This window comes from Pinus tabuliformis, chromosome 8 (assembly GCF_031772625.1).
Source record: "Pinus tabuliformis cultivar Carrire ecotype Pingquan chromosome 8, CPIR1, whole genome shotgun sequence".
In the NCBI taxonomy this organism is placed as follows: domain Eukaryota; kingdom Viridiplantae; phylum Streptophyta; class Pinopsida; order Pinales; family Pinaceae; genus Pinus; species Pinus tabuliformis.
In genome coordinates this window covers 1,436,842,467-1,436,864,448 of record NC_142294.1, presented here as the reverse complement: position 1 = coordinate 1,436,864,448, position 21,982 = coordinate 1,436,842,467, and the positions used below count along the sequence as shown (strand labels likewise).

Here is a 21,982-nt window from a genome sequence, read left to right as displayed (position 1 = left end):
ATAAAGTGAATGAACAACAGCTTTATTTGAAAGAGAACCATGTATATCAACTATGCAATGAACCATTTTAGAGATCTGAACACATAACCAACTTCTGCAAATGAAAACAGTACACTAAGGATTGCATGGTAAAGCAAACTAGTGTTTTTGTTTGGGACAGTGCGGTTACTTCAATTCCAACCCCTGATCCAATAAGGAAGGGGTGAAACCAAAAGTCTTTGTTGACCCTTTTTTGGAGCCTTTTTCCTGTTATTATCCTACCAACTAAACCTGAACATGAAAAGCTACTTCAACCATCAAAAGCAATCTAAATAACAAAGCAAGATTTAAATCTAAACAGCAGATTTTATTCTAAGAATGCAACAAAAACACATAAAGATAAACAAAGGAGGTACTGGGCACTTGAGATGGGCCCAACCCCAAGAGCTACAACCTCCTAAAAGAGATTTAGAGCTGGTGCAAAGTTGGATTCATCTTATTGAGCAAGAAAAGAAGAGTTACATCAAAACTGTCCACAAGGGAAAGCTTGAAAATGTGCTGAAATGTAAAGCTAATCTACTTGACTAAAATAAAACTACAAGCTAGCTAACTTCTGCCTACAAAGTGACTAACTACTGGCTAACCAAAATGAGGCCCTAAGTCTTCCTATTTATACAAATTGAGGACCCCAACAACCCTCCTAAACTTTAGGAACTCGATTGCCAAAACTTGTAGTTAACAACACTTTCACTAGCACTTGCTCGGCTACCCTTGTGATAATTGATTTGGTGGCCCTTGAACTCCGAGCTGATGGTGGAGAATTCGAGGTAAGGGCCCATAAATGAAGGGGACACCTTCCTACAAATCCTCTCCCTTGTTCTCCCACGAATTTGGCTGCTAAGTGCTCATTAAAACCTTTGATTTTGTCTCCAAATTGACCAAAAAGACTACACTAAGCACACATTAGACTTGTTGGCATAATGACTAACCCAATTCACTCTATTAGCATAAATATAATCAAAAACATTCAATAAACTAATGAGAATGGTGGATTAAGTCGAATTACGAGGTTGAATGAGCCCATATAATTATCCATTTTTGGGGCTCATCATCACCCCCCTACTGAAAGTGTTGCTCATCCTCTAAGCAACTGATCTATCTCCTCATCTTTGATGGCCCTGGTGGCCTCCCTGTCATGCCAAGCTTCTGAAGTGATGTCCTCTTCTCGGTCATGAAACCATGCTTTTCTCTCTGCTTCTTCCCACTGCCTGTGCTCCTTTTCCTAGAGAATTCTCAGCTTCCTGCAGAACTGTCTCAGCATCCTGTAGAGAGGCCTTTGTGTCCAACATTTCCATTCTTTCTCTCCATGTGGATGTCTTCGAGCCTCCCCGTTCATAGGTGATGGATGCGTTGGAGGGAGACCTCTCCTTTTGTGTAGTTGAGGTGTCTACAATTGTGATTGGCTCTTTTGACTGTGGTTGGGGTCCGCCAGTTCTTATCTGCATGCTCCTTCTTGCCTTATAATATAGTGAGGGCTCCCTCTTTTGCTTCTCGTTCTGCTTGGGAGATGTGTTTAGGGTGGCCAGCACAGCTGCTGCCTCCCTAGCTAAAATCTCGGGCGATTTCTCCTTCTGCTGCCCTTTCCCCAAACTTCTTGTAGAAAGTCCTGTAGTGGCCGTTTTCTGGCTTCCTGTAGAAACAGTTTGCTGGCTTCCTATAGAACCAGTTTTCCCTGATTTGGCTTGCTTGGCTGGGGGTGCCTTCTCTTTGACTTGTGTCGTGGTTTCCTGGGGTGTGCCCTTACTTGTTCAATTGTGTTCTCCCATTATGAATCCTCATTGCATGGTGGAATTTCTCTTTTTATGTTTTAATCAGAAAAGGAAATGCTCAGGAAAACAACAGTCAATCACTAAAATAGAGGACAACTGAATGTGGTGTTTTCTAAACCCAGGGAGGAGTTTCTCTTGTGTTCCTCACAATACCAGATAGCAATAATTCCCTTGTATCTGTCACCCAGAATTCGACTGTTAGTTTATTGAAAGGACAATGTTGTTTTTGCAGAACTGAGCATAAGGGCACAAATTCTCTTCTCAACACATAGATACATATGTAAATTTAGGTTTTCATACACACAGGGTGGCCTCTACTGCAGCATATATCTTCTTTACTTTTAAAGATGATGAGGAGAGTTCAGAGTGCAGAGAAAGAACTTGGGCAAATATAGTGAAATATGCAGGCAATCTTTCATATTTTGTTGAATACACAGGTAGACTGTTACTCTCATTTTTCAATTCAATGTCGTGTTCAATTCACCATTTTGTACCAACAAATCATGCACAACGAAGTTTCCCCGATCCTACCTCGTTTGGAGCTTGAAATTCGCCGAAAATCCCAGGTTTTCTTTCTGCATGGTTGTTTTCTGTGTTTCCTGTAGAAGACTTCCTGTAGAAACGCCTGTAGAGCGCCCCTGCGCCTCTGAGCGAGCCTGATACGTAGCAGAATCTTGAAGATAGGTAGAGAAACTAGTGGAGGATGACTAGTTAATCGTTTTGTGCATACTTCAGTTGAGGATGTGGCAAGTGCAGATGAACAGCAGTTTGTGAGTTTCAGCCGAGCCTTCTTTAATTGCTGCGTGATTTGTGGTGAGGTGGCAAAAACGTGTGTTGTCTTTATTCGAACTGCAGTGATGTTATGGACTGTATGTTCTCTTCTATCTGTTAATCATTTGACGTCCTGTGCGCTGGAGTTGAACACGTCTACCACTACCTGTGTTTTTTCAAATTTCACGTGACCGACCATACACGTATGCTGCGTGATTTTTGCTTGAGCGCTGGAGAACTGGTAACTGGCCACCAATTTTCTTAATCCCAACCATCTCATTGCTCATGCAGTTTCCAAATTACATTCATGCAATTAGAGGAATGAGTTTTAGTCATGTACCTGGAAGTCGAATGTGGCTGTTGTGAGGTGTTGTGGCCTTTCATTTGCTGCATGCATTGGCTTCTGTGGTTGCATGAGGGCTTGGTGGCTGATTCATGGCTATTTTTTCTTGTACAGGTATCCTCTGGCCAGATCCATGCTGTAGGAGCTGGCATTACGTTCAGATCTGCACACTCAAGCTGCTGCTGCTAAATTTTCACATAACCAAAACTTGTTTTCGCCATTTCTCCCGAACGATAGATCGGATCGATCTAAAACTTGCTGAGCATGTTCCTATCATCATTATTCACCTCCCATAGCAAAATTGCAATCAATGGATGCACATATTTCGAGAAAAATGGAAAATGGCTGAAGATTTCAGAGATCAATTTCTCGGAAACCGTGCATCAGAATCGGCTGAAACTGCTTGGGTAGGCTACTATCACCCATATGCATCTCCCCATGAAACAGGTTTTGAAATGGATGCACGGATATGGAGAAAATGCAAAAATGGCTGACGGTGATGGAGGCGGATTTCTTGGAAACCGTGCACCGGAATGGGCTAAGATTGCTCGGGCATGTTGCCATTGTCCCTATACAACTCCCCCTGTAACAGTTTTGCAAATGGATGCATGGTTTTTAAGCTCAGAAAAAAACAAATTCTGTTCTATGTATTTTTTCTTCAAAGCATTCTGCAAGTTTTTGCATGGAAAGAAAAACTGAGCTTTGGCTGTGATGCAAGCATGGAGATGATGGAGGAGGAGTTTGAAGATTGCAGGAGGAATTCTGAACCCTTGAGGAAGCTATCATGTTTGCCAAAATACCTTTTTCAAATCCATTTCTAGCTTCCTGTAGAAATCCTGTAATTTCTACAGGAACTTCCTGTAGAACACACAATCTTGAGGAAAGAAGCACAATGAGATAGAAAAAATGATGGAGAAGGGTGAGGGATGAAAACATGGATGCTTGCAGGCCTCACAGACAGATTCCCAGCCTTCAGGTCCTCTTCAGAGATCAATTTTTGCTTGTTTGTAGGCTTCCTGTAGAAGACACAGAACTTCCTGTAGAAAACACAGAACTTCTTGTAGAAGGCACATAACTTCCTTTGTCTTTGTTTTGAGCGATCCTCCCTGACTTGCAATGTCCTTCTTGTAACCTGCAATTATTCAATGGAAATTAGCTTTATTTTTCTTTATTTTTCTCTCTTTTTTTTGAAAACCAACTAGGGCGCCTCATGGAGGTCTTCACCCTAATTGCCTGCCCTGGGCGCCTCCAAGGGAGGTTTTCACCCAGGGATCTTATTCCCTTTTTATTTTCTCTTCTTTCCAACCCATTGACTGCCTCATTGAGGTTTTCAATCAATGAGCCAATCTAAGGCGCCTCCGAGGAGGTTTTCAACTTAGATTTTTATTTTCATCTTATTTTCATTTTTTCTTTTTCTTTTTTCTCTTTTTTCTACCCTACCCTACTTGAAAAAAACAAAATTCTTTTCAAGTATAAGAATACTTCCAATGGAGCCATGTGCACATCGAGATTAGAGATAAAATGTTGTGGCGGCTTGAAATGCATGCTTTGACAACTATCCAGATCTCAGAGACCAAATGATTTGACTTTGAAGGGATCCAACATAGCTGAGGAAGAGAGTACTGTTGCAACTTAGTGACTGTCTGGAACCATGTCTCAATATAGCTTTGATATCCTTTTGTTGATCTGGATCATTCTCCATATCTTCTTCTATCATGACCTTCACATCTTCCTCTTTTTGCTGACTTTTCTCTTGACTACATGGAGGGTTTGATGGTAACCATGAGGGAGCTTTCTCGATCTCTGATTCTGATCTCTTCTCTTCATCAAGTGCAGCCCATGGTTCTTTGATCTCCTCTTTTGAATCTTCTTTTGCCTTTGGTCCTTCAATGTTGTCAATATAATCTCTGCTTTGCAACACTCTTCCTGAGCTATGGTGAAGATCATTGAGCTCAAGAGGAGTCATTTGGACATGTTGTGCCTCAGCTTTGCAATTGGGTTGAGCTACTCCATTGTATGGTTTTGGAAATGGTGGTACAGGTAGCTGAGTGGGGATGTATATTTGATATGGATGTGGATGGGGTTGTGGTTGGGCAGGCATGTGGGGCTGCCTTGGTGGAGGAGGAGGCGATGGTTATGGTTGAGCAGGTGGTGGAGGCAAAGGAGCGGGATGAGAGTTGTACTGGGGCCTCCACCCTTGATGAGGTGCATTCCACTGAGGTTGTGGCTGAGCATAAGAGTGAAATGAATGAGCAACTGGAGGAGCATGGTATTGTGGAGGATACGACCAAGGAGGGGGTGTGGACCAGGAAGGATGAGTAGGGGGACCCCAAGAAGGCATGGAAGTGGCTGGATAGAGGTCGTAATAGGTCTGGGATGTCCCTTGCATTCCCCGCTGGTAAGGTATGGGTCCATGTGGCCTTCTTTGGTTCAGATAATAGAGTGGTTCAATGGCTCCTTTTGCCCTCTTATATGCAACTTTGATTCCAGGCAAGGAAGGGCACTGATTCGTAGGATGGTATTCTTCACAGACGAAACACACTTCTAGGGAGTGCATTGGACATTCGTTCCTAAGATGCTTCCCAGTGCATCTAGGACAAAAGATGTCCAAAGCCCTCTTAGCTTCCTCTCACTTCCTTTGAATCTGCAAGGTATCCAGTTGCATGGCAAGAAACTACCTCATCTCGCTCTTGAAATCTTCCATCTGATTTGCAAATTCATTTTTAGATAAGGTACTGCTCCCAACATTTCTATTTGTAGCCATTTGCTCCAGAGGAACGTTTTCTTCTTCTTCATCCCTTGAGGTTCTTCAAATATGTTCTGTTGTCCACCTAAGGGTTCTTTACTCACAACCATCGAAGAAGAGAGAAGGTTGGTTGTGTGAAGCAGTGGGGGTGTTGTGCAATCATTTTTCTGAATTATGTCTACTCCTACAAGGCATGAAAGGAAATATTTTTGGTTGATTTTGCTTTTTTCTGCTTGTACCTGCAAAACTAAAATAGATTGAACTGCAACTAACTATCTTGCTGAAATGACAATGCGGAATTGAAATGAAAGCAAGAAAGGACTAATCTAGTTTACTCAAATGAAATTGCAGGAATAAATTGTTATGCTACGCTTGCGGAATTAAAATTGCGGAATTTGAAATGCTAATCTACGCTTGCAGGATTGAAATTGCAGAATTGAAATGCTAATCTACGCTTGCATAAATGAAATCAAAGCAGGAAATGTCTATTCTACTTTTGTGGAAATAAAATTGCAAAATGGAAATGAAATAAACTACTTAGCATAAGGTTGTAGTAGAAAATAGAAGAAAAGCAGCAATCACCAATACTCTGACGCTTCCCCGGAAACGGTGCCAAAAAGATGGTGAACCCTAGTATTGCAGCAATAATGTTGCAACTCCCGAGACTCCCTTCTTTAATTTTATCAACCCGGTAGTTCGTAACAAACTTGGAAGTGACAGTGTTGTATGCAAAGTACTAGCTCTTGCCGCAGCTATCACTTGGTCAGCTGGCACAAGTTCGCTAGGAGCTTAAGCCAACTTCTATGAGCTCTTAGAAGAAGCTTTTTAATTGATGGATGAAAGCTAACTCGAAGGAAGCTAATCTGTTTGCGAAAAGAGATTGAAAAACTGAAGGAAAACACAAACCCTAGCAAACCCTAATTCTACTAGTTAGTCCTACTGATGCAAAGGAGAGAAGGCAAACTACTGAAAGAGATGCCATTAATTCTATGAAGGTAAAATACATGTGTCTAGACTACCTCTATCTGAAGACAACATCTTTTTTGTATTTTTGATTAAGTCGTTAGTTTCATCATGCATATGCTTTCACTGTTCTTTGACTGTGCAGGGGTGGATCAAGGAGGAGAAATGCTTGGAAGAGGTCAGAAAGGTTCAGAGAGGGTCTAAGGAGTCCCTAACACCCTTCCAGAGAGTTTCACAAAGTTTGGCTATCAAGAAACCTCATTTGTGAGCTTCTACAGGAAGTCTGCAAGGGTTCTACAGGATGTTCAGGAATTTCTACAGGATGTTCAGAAATTTCTACAGGATGTTTAAAAATTGAATTTTGGAGGATGGGTGAGTGAGGGAAGATGTATGAATGGATATGGAGGTAGGATAGGGGTCTGAAGTGGCCCAGGGTCTGGTGGATGGAGTGGTGAGAAGGTGTATATGGCTAAATTGGCTCAAACAAGGCTAAAACAATGATTGCACAAAAAGGTAGGGTTACGTGGGCAAGAGGACAGATGTGAGACGAGGAACCTAGCTGGGAGATGGAGCAGATGGCTCTGATGAAGCTTAGGTGGATGAAAGAGTGGTAGAGATGCTCTACACCGTATACATTCAACTGAATCAACAAAGTCTTGCAAGTAATCAAAGTCCTAGCTAATCTAATCTAACTAACAATAAAGTGAATGAACAACAACTTTATTTGAAAGAGAACCATGTATATCAACTATGAAATGAACCATTTCAGAGATTTGAACACATAACCAACTTCTGCAAATGAAAACAGTACACTAAGGATTGCATGGTAAAGGAAACTAGTGTTTTTGTTTGGGACAACACGGTTACTTCAATTCCAGCCCCTGATCCAATAAGGAAGAGGTGAAACCAATAGTGTTTGTTGACCCTTTTTTGGAGCCTTTTTCCTATTATTATCCTACCAACTAAATCCGAACATGAAAAGCTACTTCAACCATCAAAAGCAATCTAAATAACAAAACAAGATTTAAATCTAACTAGCAGATTTTATTCTAAGAATGCAGCAAAAACACATAAAGATAAACAAAGGAGGTACTAGGCACTTGAGATGGGCCCAACCCCAAGAGCTACATCCTCCTAAGAGAGACTTAGAGCTGGTGCAAAGCTGGATTCATCTTTTTTGAGCAAGAAAAGAAGAGCTACATCAAAACTGTCCACAAGAGAAAGCTTGAAAATGTGCTGAAATGTAAAGCTAATCTACTTGACTAAAATCGAACTACAAGCTAGCTAAATTCTGCCTACAAAGTGACTAACTACTGGATAACCAAAATGAGGCCCTAAGCCTTCTTATTTATACAAATTGAGGACCCCAATAGCCCTCCTAAACTTCAGGAACTCGGCTGCCAAAACTTGTAGTTAACAGCACTTTCACTAGCACTTGCTCGGTTGCCCTTGTGATAATTGATTTAGTGGCCCTTGAACTCCGAGTTGATGGTGGAGAATTCGAGGTAAGGGCCCATAAATGAAGGGGACACCTTCCTACAAATCCTCTCCCTTGTTCTCCCACGAATTTGGCTGCCAAGTGCTCATTAAAACCTTTGATTTTGTCTCCAAATTGACCAAAAAGACTACACAAAGCACACATTAGACTTGTTGGCATAATGACTAACCCAATTCACTCTATTAGCATAAATATAATCAAAAACATGCAATAAACTAATGAGAATGGTGGATTTGTCGAATTAGGAGGTTGAATGAGCCCATATAATTATCCATTTTTGGGGCTCATCAACTCTGCTTCCATGTGGTTATAGCCATAAACTTCAAGTTCGGAGGGTGTGGTCCTGAAATCTAAACCACAATTCTAGGCCAACCTCCAAACCACTACCTATAACTATTTGAGACTTTCCAGAATCATTATTGACATGAAGATAAAGCTAAACATTCAAACTCGAATCAAGAACTTTACTTAGATTTCCTAGAAGACACTAGACATTTCGTCAAACACTTAACAAACATGTAAATTACAGGTCATTAATGCATATTTGATGATAATAGTCTGAGATTCATCTAAAAATCACCAAAAAGGATTTATGCCCTCTCCACATAGTTGCAACAACACTTATTATTCCATACATTCATCAATTAATCAATAATTAAACGATTCTTGACAAGATCCATAGATGGTACACATCATATAACTAGCATATAACTAGAAAATAACCAGCATAGAAACCATGCAAACTCAACCATAATATCACCAACATAATACTACAATTGCTCATTTATCACAATAAGAAAATTTATTATATTGACATAGGAAAATACCAACCAATTCAGGGACTTCCACGTACCACCCGACCATAGATTGGGCTTAACCAAATATCTCTTTCAGCCAATCAACCCTGCGTCATATTCCAAGAATGAATGTGGGATCTCATGTAATAAACTAAGATAAAACTAAACCAGGGCTTCCAAAGGAATATTATAGAAGTTATAGAAGTTATATTGAAATTGTTATAGAAGTTATTTTACTAGGTATTAGTTTGTGACTAGACAATATCCATCCATCGGACACATCATTTATTGTGCATTTCTAACCCTAGCCCAAGGGTGATTTACTATTGGGAAAACTAGAGTAGAAATTCTATGGTTGGGTGGAATGTCCATCATCTATAGCCAATTATATATTTTTTATAAGATAAGTGTTCTTATGTTTCTTCTTATCTTAATGTTTAGTATGGGGGTTTCTAGTTCAAATCCTATGATCCATTTCGGTAGTCGAGGGTATGTATTTAGTCAAGTTCATTTACTACCCCAAGAAGGTCAGTTAGGTATCAAGATCGAAGCTGACAAAGAGAAGCCCAAATGGGATTTGATCATCATGAAGAAGATTTTCAAGGGCCATAAACTTGTAGCAATGCTGGAAGTTGGAAGGGAATAATAAAACTAGAATCTTAGACAATGAAAGTAAAATAGATGGTGATATGTCTTTACATATTGAAATAAAAAACACGTGGGCATTAGTTGGACTAGATTTATTTTGCGCTGGAAGTGAGCATAAAAGACTATAAGGGAAGTAAACTAAGATACCACTGAAGTTATGGAAAAGACCTATGGTTTAAAGAAACAACAATAAATTGAAGTTAAAAATAATCGAGAGAATTTGCAGCAAGAATTTTTGAAGAACAAATTGTGAGAATTGGTGACATAGCACATAGGTGGAAATAAACAGCGCTAAACGCTTTGAAGAATGAGCATAAATGCAACAACATCCCAATAAATGAATAGGGTTGTTGGGATGGTAGACAGAGTCAAGGGTGATGCCTAAGAAAGAAAAGGTTATATAAGGGGTGAGTGTGTCTTTGTTATTAGAATAGAGGGCTCAACCCTACAGAACACACGAGGAGGACAAGTGCAACAAGTATGTCACCCGTAACATTGATTTGCATCATGCATGGAAGAGGAACAATGCCTCTCATAAATCTTCTTCAAAAAAAACTTTGATGTTGAATATCGAGTTAATAGGGATAAACTTCAACTAAAATTTGAAAATGATGGATTAGTTAGCTATGTAGCATTGAAGAACAAAGTAGAACTTTATGCAAAACTTATGTGTGGAGAGCTTCCAAATGATGAAGGAAATGAGAAATGTTGTGTGTATTTCCTTCGGAAGGGTACTTTAGAGGATGACATTGAAGCATTGAAAGGTCTATATTTGAGGGTTTTAGAACCTCACGATGAAGATCAATTCACATTTGGTTGGTTATAGATGACAATGACGACAACATGGTAGTGAACACGAATTTCTAAAGTTGAATCATGGAGAAGCTACAAAGAGAATCATAATTGTGCATGGTGTGAATTCGATCCCCCAATTCAAAGAAGATATGGATCCAAGATTTAAATCTTAAATATGATAAGTTGAACATCAATTGAGGGCTACAGAAGGTAGCATAACATATTTCTATTTCAATGAAAATTTGTTAGAATCTTTGGGAAGTAAAGTAAATTGTGTGCTTGAATTTATTTAGAGTTTCTAAAAAATACATATTGAGCCTAATCAACTTAATATGTGGGTGCATGGTTGTTATAATTGACTATTCTAACAATTGTCTAAAGTATGGAACTCTGAGATGAAGATTGAACTAATATGCAAACAAAGATGCCAAAGATGAAACAATGAGATTCCTATTATGTGAACAACTGTGGAAGAATATGGTAATCTTGTCGCTATGTCTTTTATCTCTTTTTGATAATTTGCAATGGTGTAATCATTCATGAATCTGGATAGTAGAGAAGTGGCGTAGCCAGATGGGAGTTATACTTATATGTTTTACTCCTTGAACTGGTTTTTAAATGTTCCACTATAAGTCCTGAATGGAAGGTGCAAAAAATGCAAGATTGAATTAGATAAATCCCATATCTAAACTAGTTTACTAGTTAATTAACAGGTACAATGGATGGCACACATGTATCTTCATAGATGGAAGTAGGTCCATGGGATGACCAGTTACTCAATCTTCATGGTCAGTTGATGTTAGGCCCTGGAGTATAATAAGTTCTAATTCAATCTAAGGTATCAGTGGTATGAATGATTTATAGCTAGTACGTTATGCCAATTCTTTAGGTGAAGGAAGGAGCATGGACACTTTTTGGAGGTGGAAGTGAGTTGCATTGTTCTTTCCTAAGAAAACCAAGTGTTGATTGCAAGTTGATTTTTTGGGAATGAAATGACAAATTTGCAATGAGGACAAAGAGGTATTGGATACGACAGAGAGATATTTAGATCTTGGCCCAATAAAAGTAGGTGATAGTGTTTATGGAAGCATTATGGCTTCAAAGGATATTACTTGTGGCAACCATAGAGATTAGATGATGACGAACAAACAAGGGAAAATTGTTTGAGTTGAATAATAACACACATGAACATATTGTAATGTGAAGATATTCTCTACCATTTAATTTAAAGAATTTAAAGATTGCACCTCATAGATGCTCTAGTAGCTTTGATCTGTCATTCTTGCGATTCTTATTGCAATTTATATTTATCTGTTACTCAAATGCAAATTCCTCTGCTATTTTGACGCGAATTCTTTCTTGGCATTTAGATCCACGGCTGTTAAAAGTTAAAACCCCGTTTAACTTTTGTTCAAGTGCTCTAATTTTATAATTTCGTCACTAAAGTTATACTATATACAATTCTTATTGCTATTTTGATATCTTAGTCAGATGCAAATTCTCATATACTTCATATTCATAATTCTTATGGGCATTTCGATCCACGGCATTTAAAAAGCCTTCTAATTTTGTTCAACCGCTATAATTTTATAATTTCTTCTCTAGGATTGAAGGCCATGAACATTTTGTTAAAGGCCGATGAATCTTAGAGATATTTATAGAAGAAGTTCGGTGAGTTAAATTATATATATATATATATATATATATAAATTATGGTTAAGTCTTAGAGATATTTATAGAAGAAGTTCGGTGAGTTAAATTAGATATAAATATATATAAATATATAAGTTAAATTATATATATATATATATATATATATATTATTTTATTCTAATAATAATAGAAAAATAGACTCTTATTTTTTATTAAAAAGAATTAATTGATCTAAATTTTTAATAAATTGTTTCATTTAACAATTATGTGGATTAAGTTTTAAAAAATATGTTGTAACTAAATTATGTATGGTGATATTTTTGAAATAGTTGTATCTAGTGTAATAGTGGTAACAAATTTTCAAAGTTAAATATTTTTCAAAAATTATTATTCCATTTACAAATAAAAATAATAAAAAATCTAATTGCAAATAAGATAATAATTAGACAAAAATTTCAAACATTAAAACTTATCGTGATCAAAAATCTATACATAGTAATAAAATATCTTTAATTTGCTCCATTTTAAAACCACTCAAATCTTCATAAATCCAATTAGAATAAAGATATATGAAAATTTTGACTTTTCATATCACCATGTCACTTGAAAAAAAAAATTGTTACAAAATTATGCGACTCTTATAAAAATAAAACCTGAACAAAAATAAAAGAATAATAAATATTTCATTATGTAATAATCTTTCTTATATTATTTTGTTTTCATCATTTTAAAATAATGAAAAAAAAAACTCATAACTTTTATCAAAAGTTGATAAGAATTATTTTGAATTAACAAAGTTACATAATATTATAAAATTAAGATGAAATCGTGGTGCTTTAAAGATCTAAATCCATTTTTCAATTAAAAATAATGATTTTAATAAAAATCTAAATTTATAATTTAAATAATAAAAAAATCACCTAAAAAATTCATATAATAAAATGTATTTCATTATAATTATAATGATCACATGCAAAATTCAAGTTATGAAAGCAAATTTTAAATTTAATATTTTTATATTCTTATTATCTTAGTAAGTTAATCTCATTTTTGTAAATTATTCCACTTTTTATATTAGTATTGTAAAAAAAATGATTACAACCATAATTATCTAAAGCCTTTCATAAAATAAGTCGGGCCTTAAACCACTTTCAAAGTTATATCACTACATCTACCTTACATAAAGAGGTTAAATACATCAAATGCATCAAAGTAAGGCAGAGAAATCATTAAAACGAGAAAATAAAACCTAAACACAGACTAGTATATAGTATGATCATATTGGGGGTGGAGAAAAAGGGCCTAGCTAGCCCCCCAGTTTTTTGTTCTTTGGCTTTTCCCATCATCGTCTCTGGTCCCAGATCGTCTTTAATGATTATCAGAGTTGCACAACAATATATATATATATATATATATATATATATATATCCAAAATTGTAAGGTTATGTATGGGAAAATTAAATCTCATTTCCTATACTAGTTAGTGCAACAAGTGCTTCTCTAGACTGGTGATCAGAGCAACTGCAATCACCCTTCACGTGACTCTGTCAGGTGTTTAATTTAATCCTTGACACGTATACCCTATGTTGGATAATTTTTCATGTTGTAGGAAGGCATATGGAACAAGGATATAGTGAGTGTGCTAATAGACATGTTTATCGTGGAAGCGAAGCAGCTAGAGAATGCATTCCAGTTGTCTCTTTTATGCAACCATGGAATCATGTCATATCATACACTGCATATCTAAAATCAGCACCAGGGCGTAGTGTATGCAACCTGGAAATGTTGGGCCTTGAATTGTCCCCAACGCAGTCGCTGATCCTAGTTGTGGACGTGAATGTTAACTTAAACCATCAGCTACTCTGATGAGGGCTTTGGGTTAGAATCTATAGGCAAGACACAAACATAGAAGCTCGGAACATTACAGAGATGAGAACATCGTAGCCACACCAGACTTCGGGCAAGTTAAGAGTTTTGAGTTCAAATCTGTATCCAAGTTATGGATGTAGAAGACCAAAACGTTGCAGAGATGAGGATTTCATAATAGTGCTATTGGTTTTAGCACCACGATCCAATTTTTGACACTCTTCAACAAACCATAATAAAAAAACTAATTAGTATAAAAGGAAGGGAGCAAAGTGTAAAATCTATTGTCAATAATATAATCCGACTGTACCTTGTGAGCCTTCAAATTCTGTTATGCTAACCAAGCGACATCTGTAAATGGAAAGCTCTGAGAGCATCCAAGAATTTCTTTCTTGCAGAAAGCGTAGAATGTGGCGAGCTAGCCTAGCAAGATGACAATGACCTTTGCTGCAAAGTATTCATCGTCCTTGGCGATAATATTGGTTTCCTCGCCAATTTTAGCATCAACATCAATCATGGGATGTAAATCATATCATTGCAAATCAAATCATCTATAGCGACTTAAGGTAATCATTTTCCAAATCTGAGCTTCGACATCAATCATGGGATGTAAATCATATCATTGCAAATCAGATCATTTGCAGCGACTTAAGGTAATCCTTTTCCTTCGTTCCCGATAAAGGTGCCTAGACTCTCCTTGGCCTTCAATTGGGTGGAGTTTATTAGTGACTCTATATTCATTGAAATCTCAATATGTTTTAAAGATTTTGGAATATTTTGAAATTTTGATAAATACGAATAAAGCTAAACCTAAGTTATATACTAGATTTTCAATGGTTCTATATTCATTACCATCTCAGTTTATTTTAAATATTTTGGAATATTTTGAAAATCTAATAAATATAAATAAAGTTAAACTAAGTTATATATTAGATTTTCAAAATATTCCAAAACCTATCTTTAAAATACTTAAACAATACATATCTGTTTACTAAATGATAATCGATATATATTTACAAATGTAGGGGAACCCTAACATGTCACTCCAATTCCCTCTGCATTCGTAGATCATTATAACAATAACAATGATGATGAACATGTTATTTTCCCCAACTTTCAATAATCATAGTGCTCAAAGTCATCTCTCTATCATTATAACAATAACAATGATGATGAATGTGTTGTTTTCACCGACTTTCAATGATCCCGGTGCTCAAAGCCATTTTTAGATCATTATAACGATAACAATGATGATGAACGTGTTGTTTTCACCTACTTTCAATTATCCCAGTGCTCATTCTTTGACTAGTTATATTGCCAATGAAGATCCTAAGTGTGTGCTCCTATGAAGTCTCTGTTGCCACTAGTCACTCATAATTCTTATTTGTTGTAATGTCGTTCAACGGATGCAAAAGGAAACCATCCCCGCTAGTGAATTTGTGACTCTGCAGCCAATAGGCAGTATGTTTGACCCTCCTACCCTTAAACCCAAATTCATGGTCAACCTCCTAAACATTACTTTATCTCGGGTAAGTTTAGTGCAAGCCTCCCCTACCAGTAAGCCCTGTCTAATACACCCATGCCTCTATGCACTTAGTTGTTGCAATCTATACTCTCTATACTTTTATTGCATGTCTTTCCTTTAATATAACATGTTGTAATTATCAATTTGTGTAGTCTAAGTGGTTAGCAAAAGTTGTATCCTCTTACTTATATTCGAATCATAATCAATAATATATTTATTTAAACACTGAACCAATTGTTGTATGTTCATAAATTGAGTAGAGTTAGCCCAATATGAATGTTGCACTACTTATGTATGAACTCTTCATACTAAAGCTATTTAGTAGCCCGTGTGCTTGAAAGCACCCAACGGCCCTCACCCTCCATATGACAAAGACCATGGTAATAATAATATTTCAATATTCCTAGTACAGGGTGATTGAAGGCATGAGAGGACGTACAACACACATTTCCAAATGAAGGACAATTTTCACATCTAGACGATTAACATTTGAACTATTTTTTTAAAGTAGAAATAATGGAACAAAGTATTTGTCATGGAGTTTTGTTTTTCTAGGACAGAACGATTATCATAAAAGTAATAGATGCTTTAATGAAGAAGGGTGTTAAACCTATTTTTGGTCTTTATTCCAACGCTTTAAGATGGATCTTAGCACCCCTTTTCCTTAGTGTACATGTAAGTTGTGGTTATTATAAAGTATAGTTAGTTCACCTATGTTAACGATTATCATAAAGGTAATAGATGCTTTAATGCAGAAGGGTGTTAAACCTATCCTTGGTCTTTAGCTCCAACGCTTTAAGATGGATCTTAGCACCCTTTTTCCCTAGTGTACATGTAAGTTGTGGTTATTATAAAGTATAGTTAGTTCAACTAGCATGTTTGTTTATGTCTTTCTATTGCTAATTATGAGTACTATGTTGCTTCATTCCAATTCTCATGGCAAGGCCTCTTTAAGGTGTACCAAAACCAAAAATGTTGATGCTCCTACAATCGATGATTTTCATTTCTCTATCTTGATTAATATTCATCAAAGGTTGTATTTGATTGAGAACTCAATTAAACAAGAACAAGTCTCCAGCTCTTGCATGGGGGCATTATCCTTTCAAATCCTCTCGGTGACTGCCGTGACAACCTCAGTTATATTTCAAACATCATCATTGAATGTGGATCGTGTTCCACTCTAGTTATAAGTTTTAGTCATGAATTCAATTTCTACTCTTAGTCAATCTTGGTTTTTTCAAATTTTGAATTCACCATGGTTATCCACTCCAAAGAGGGTTTGGTTTTCTCCATAGAAACCTCAAATGTTATTTGTATATCCTTGAGGTTATGGCTCTTCACATGCTAGTCTAGTGTTACTTCCTCATGGTTTCTATGTAAACTTACAACTAATTATAATTATCTCATAAAAAATTGAAGAGTTGAAAAAACTAACTCTAATCCAAATAACCTATATATAAAATCTCTCCTATACTTTGAGAGAAACATTAAAACATTTCAATAATATTATTGCAAACTCACCTCATCCAATACTTTTCATAATTTTAGATAAAACTTTCAATATATGACCATTCTCTCATATTCAATTATCTTAAAAAAAATTATAATTAATTTATCTGTTTACATGTAAAATCTTCACTTTATACCACCTTTAGTATCTTAAAAACATGGTGAACATATTTCATAAGTGGGCCTAATGGTTAAGAGCATGTGTTTCCTCCTAAGAGGTCACAAGTTCAAACCCAGAGGTAGGTAGAGTATGTATGCCTTCGTAGACTTAGCAATCAAATCGTTGCGCGAAGGTGGGTCCCTTGTCCCACAAACAAGGGGGTCTCATACACCAATTTGGTGTCTGGCTTGACTGTGACCTTAAAAATAGATATTATTATTTTATTATTATCATGAACCTCTACCAACTTTCAATTTATCCTTAAATGTCTACATATGTTTACTAAGCTTCATCTTATCTGTAGATAACAAATTCAAGACGTTGAATATCTTTCACGACCATCCAACAACTTTGTGCTTATCCTTAAATGTCTAGATAAGTTGACTAAGCCTAATATTATCCACATATTAGAGCTTATCTTAAATATGTAGATAAGTTGACTAAAGGTCATCTTATCCACAATAACAAATTCAATTCGTTGGCCATTAATATTCGGTACCATAATGTGAAAATATTTTTATTGAAATGGATAACGTTTTAGGTTTCTTTGTAATTTAATATATAAATGAAATATAAAATTTGAAAATGAGTTTAATGTTTCCTTTCTTTTATTTTAATGGCGATAATTTTTTACATTTGCGTTAATAAATTGAATAACGTTAAAGAAATATATTATAATCGTCTCCAATAAGATTGAAATAATGTATTATAATTTTTTTAATTATTAAATATTTTAATTGTAACTAATTTTTCCATAATTATGAATTTATTATTATTATTTGTAAAATTAAAGTTATTATAATTAAAATAAAATTTGAAAAGTTTATTTTGGGTTAATGGAAAAAGTGGATTCGTAGGATGGATAGTAAAGCAGTGCAATTTGTAGATTAGTTAGCAAAGAAAACTTTGAAAGAGTTTAACTTTTATAGTTTTTTGTCAAACTGAGCCCAACAAAAACCTAGCAAGGGGTTTTTTACTGTTCTTAAGCCATTGGAGACATAATATTCATATTATGAGCACTATAAATCCATGTAAACACAAATTTGAGCACTTAATGAAAGAGGCCCAAAATTATAAGCTAGACCAAGAGATGTAGCCAACGAGAGGGGTGAACTCCCATTTTTGTTGTTATGTGTTTATGATATGGTATATTGTCGATGTTATTGTTGTTAACTAAGTTTAAAAATCATTATTTTATGTTTTTTGTAAAGTGATCCATTACCCAAAATACATTAAAATATATATATATATATATATATATATATATATATATATATATATATATATATATATATATATATATATATATATATATATATATATATAGATATATATATATATATTACTTGCAATTTTTCCATCACCTTCAAGTTTTCATTTTGGTATCAGAGCTCAAGGTTATTTTGAAGGTTTTATTTTATTTGCAATTGTTTTTTGTTGCTTTCAAGGTTGAAGCTTAAAAGAGGACAAGGAGAAATTGTGGAACCAAGATCTCAAATTGTTTAAAGGAGAACACTCATACCTCAAGCTTCACTAGTCATGGCACATGAAGAAGGTCCTAAAGGGATGTCTGAAGATGAAAGAACTTTTAAAAAATCTTTCTTTGAAATATCTAAAATGGTAAAAGTTCTTTATGAAGAGAGGAACTCAAGGTTGCAAGGGGAAAGCTCAAATTCTTCAAAAGGAGATGGAGGAAAAGGAGACAAACCTCTAAAAGGGAATGGAGGAAATGGTGACAAGCCACCACCTTCACCTCCATCCTCATCCTCATCATCTTCTACTTCTTCTACCCTTTCACAAACACCTCCAAATTCTCCAAAAAGACATGGTAAAACTCCTTTGTTAAAGCTTGACATAAATTTTGAATTAACTATGTATGATGGAGAGGTAAATGTTAAGAAATTATATAATTGGATTCGTCAAATTGAAGTGTATTGTATGATACAAAGAATCAAGGATGATGAGACCAAAATTCAGCATGCTTCTCTTGAGTTTTGGTGGGAGGCCAAAACTCAAGAGAAGATGAAGAAACATGGTAAGGTTTTAACCACTTGGAATGATTTTGTTGTTGAAATAAGAAGGCAATTTTATCCATTAGCACACATCCAAAAATCTATAATGGATTGGAAAAACTTTAGGCAAGCTAAGGGTCAAAATGTGCAAAGTTATACTCAAGAATTTAGAAAAAGAGCTTTGATTTTGGGTATATATTTGTCCTCCCAAGATAATCTATTGAAATACATTGGAGGATTACATAGTTATTTGAGACACATTATTCTCATATTTAACACTACAAAACTAGATGAAATTTGTGTGTAAGAAACTCATTTAGAAGCAAGAGGGAAGAATGTTTTTGAAGAAACTAGCGAGAAGTCATTTAAGAATGGAGAAAAATGAAAAGGTAAGTTCAAAGGCAAGGATAAAGAGAATTCTTTAGTCAAGAAGGAGGGATAAAAACTCACGTGTACGCACTATTCAAAAGAAGACCATGATGAATACCATTGTTGGAAACTTCATCTTGAAATGAGACCCAAAAATTTTAATAACAAGGAGAAAGAAAAGATTGTTGCAACTACAAAACAAGATCTAAGATCTAATTCTAGAGATGAAACAAAAATCATAGCCATGGGATTGAAATATGAGGATTCAATTGCAAGTACTAGTTCTTCTAGAAAACCCATTGAAACTCAAAATGAAAGAGAAATAATAGAGATTTTCTATATAAGATTCATCACAAAACAGAACAAAGTAGATACTTTGTTTGATAGTGGATCACAAGAAAACCTCATTTCAAAAGACATTGTCAAGAAACTAAATTTGGAAACCATTTCTCATCCTAAACCTTATCCCTTTGGGTTTGGTATGTGACAATATTCGCCATCACTGCAAATTTTATTGATGAGGTATAACTTAATGCCGTACCACTTTACATTTCTGGGATTGTTTTGGGAAGCCCATACTTATATGACAGGAAAGCCATATTTCATCGCCATGAGAACAAATAGCATTTGTTTAAAAATGAGATTGATTATATTGTTAAAGCACATAGCAAGAATTTGAATTTATCACTTGTGAATGCTAGACAAATGAAGTGGTTTGTAAATGCTAGTCATAATTTTGCATTGTTTAATCATGATTAAACATAAAGATGTTGATGAATCCGAAGCCTTCTAAGAATGTGATGCAACATTAAAATCTGATTTAGTTAAAGTTGTTAATCCATGTGATAAGATGTTTCAATAATCTAACGTGTTTCCTCCCAAAAGAGGAAAGAAACATGAAGTTCATTTGCAGCAGGATGCATCACTTTTAAACATGTTTGAACAAGATTCCAGTGTTAGAGAATGCAGGCATAAGGAAGCAGATGCAAGAGCTACTTGACAAAGGGGGCATTAGTTCTAATACATAATTTTGTGGCTCTCCTAATGTTTTGGCTTTGAGGAAGAATGTTGCATGGCGATGGCAATCACATTTGGTGAAGGGTCAAGCCAAGTACGAGCCTAAACATGGTAAGCATTGTTTTGACCGTAGTTTTCAGGTTGGAGATGAAGTAAGGCTTTGCATCAGCAAAGAAAAGGTTCAAGGTAAAAAGAAAATGAAATTAGGTATGCCTCCTTTGGTTGAACACACAAGAGAGAATGTTTAGATTCTTTCAAGAGAACTTTTCTCCTCTAAAAAACTTGAATAATTGCAGCAAGATCTTATCCTTGTTAGAGAAACAAGAACTTCAAGAAGAAGGAACGTGAGGCACCTTCACAAGGGGCTCAAAGGTACAAAATAAGGTAAAGCCAAATGAATTGAAAAAGGAAGGGTGAGGGAATTGTACCCTCATTTGTTTGTTGACTGAAAATAGTCTTTTGGAGGTCCAAAAGCTTCTAGTTGGGAAAGTGATCCAGGGGATCAGTAAAGTACTCAAAATTAAAAGTGTTCAAAAGTGCTTGAAACTTGTACCAGAGCATAGATATCGACGACTCCAACACAACTTGAATTTCTCAAAATCGATATTGTATGCTATCGATATCGCATTCTGATCATTTTCCCAAATAGGTAAAACATTTGCAGGTTGGATCTAGGACTGTTGACTAGGAAATTCATACTCTGATTGGACAGGTTGATTGTACAATTTGGGCCAATGGAAGGTTGCCACTTCGCCTCTTTGTATTTGGTTGAATTTACTATGCATTTGATTGGTTGAATGAGGTTATGAGTTGGACTAATGGTGGGATGCCACGTGGCCAAGTAATGGGCTGTCAAGTGGCACCCGAGGTTCACTAAAATTATGTTATGGATGAATAGGCCTCCAGGTGAGTCAAACGCATGACCTATGGAGCAGCATTGTAGCACCTTACCGCTAGGGCGCATGGTAGTTCTTAACTACCATAGTTTTGAATTGGTATTTAAAGTTTATGTCCTTTGATGTTGGGGGACGAGGTCAGGGCTAAGCCCTGACCCCCGGTCACCCACGCCCACGAGACTACAGGTAGGGGAGCTGAGGGCTCGAGCTTAAGCCTAGCCCAAGGTTCTGGAACCTGCGATAATAAACCATCAAACCAATTCCAACAGACGAAAGCACCAATAGTAGTGAGGGGGCAGAAGTTTGCGGACTAGCCCTGGATCACATAGAGAGCATGTAACCACAGTCTAGGATTTGGGAGCTAATAGTTTGGGGGCTTAGGACAAGGCACCAAGTTGAGGTCCCGTGGCCTACTATATGCCCACACGCCAAAGTTAAATGGATCAGAATAGTCAGGGGCAAAGTTTTGGGACCAACCCACGGTCACTACGAGGCATGGAACCATGGCGAATCACTGCGGAGGGCTCAGATTTCAGGCACTAAAACTTAAGGAATGACCTCGATTTCAAGGGACCCACAGAACCAAACGTCGAAGATCCAAGGGGC

At 36.1% G+C, this 21,982-nt stretch overlaps 1 pseudogene; it reads left to right on the top strand.

Moving 5' to 3' along the window:
• LOC149241081 (uncharacterized protein At4g18257-like) overlaps positions 1-21,982 on the top strand; it is a 50,450-nt pseudogene that overhangs the window by 27,459 nt on the left and 1,009 nt on the right.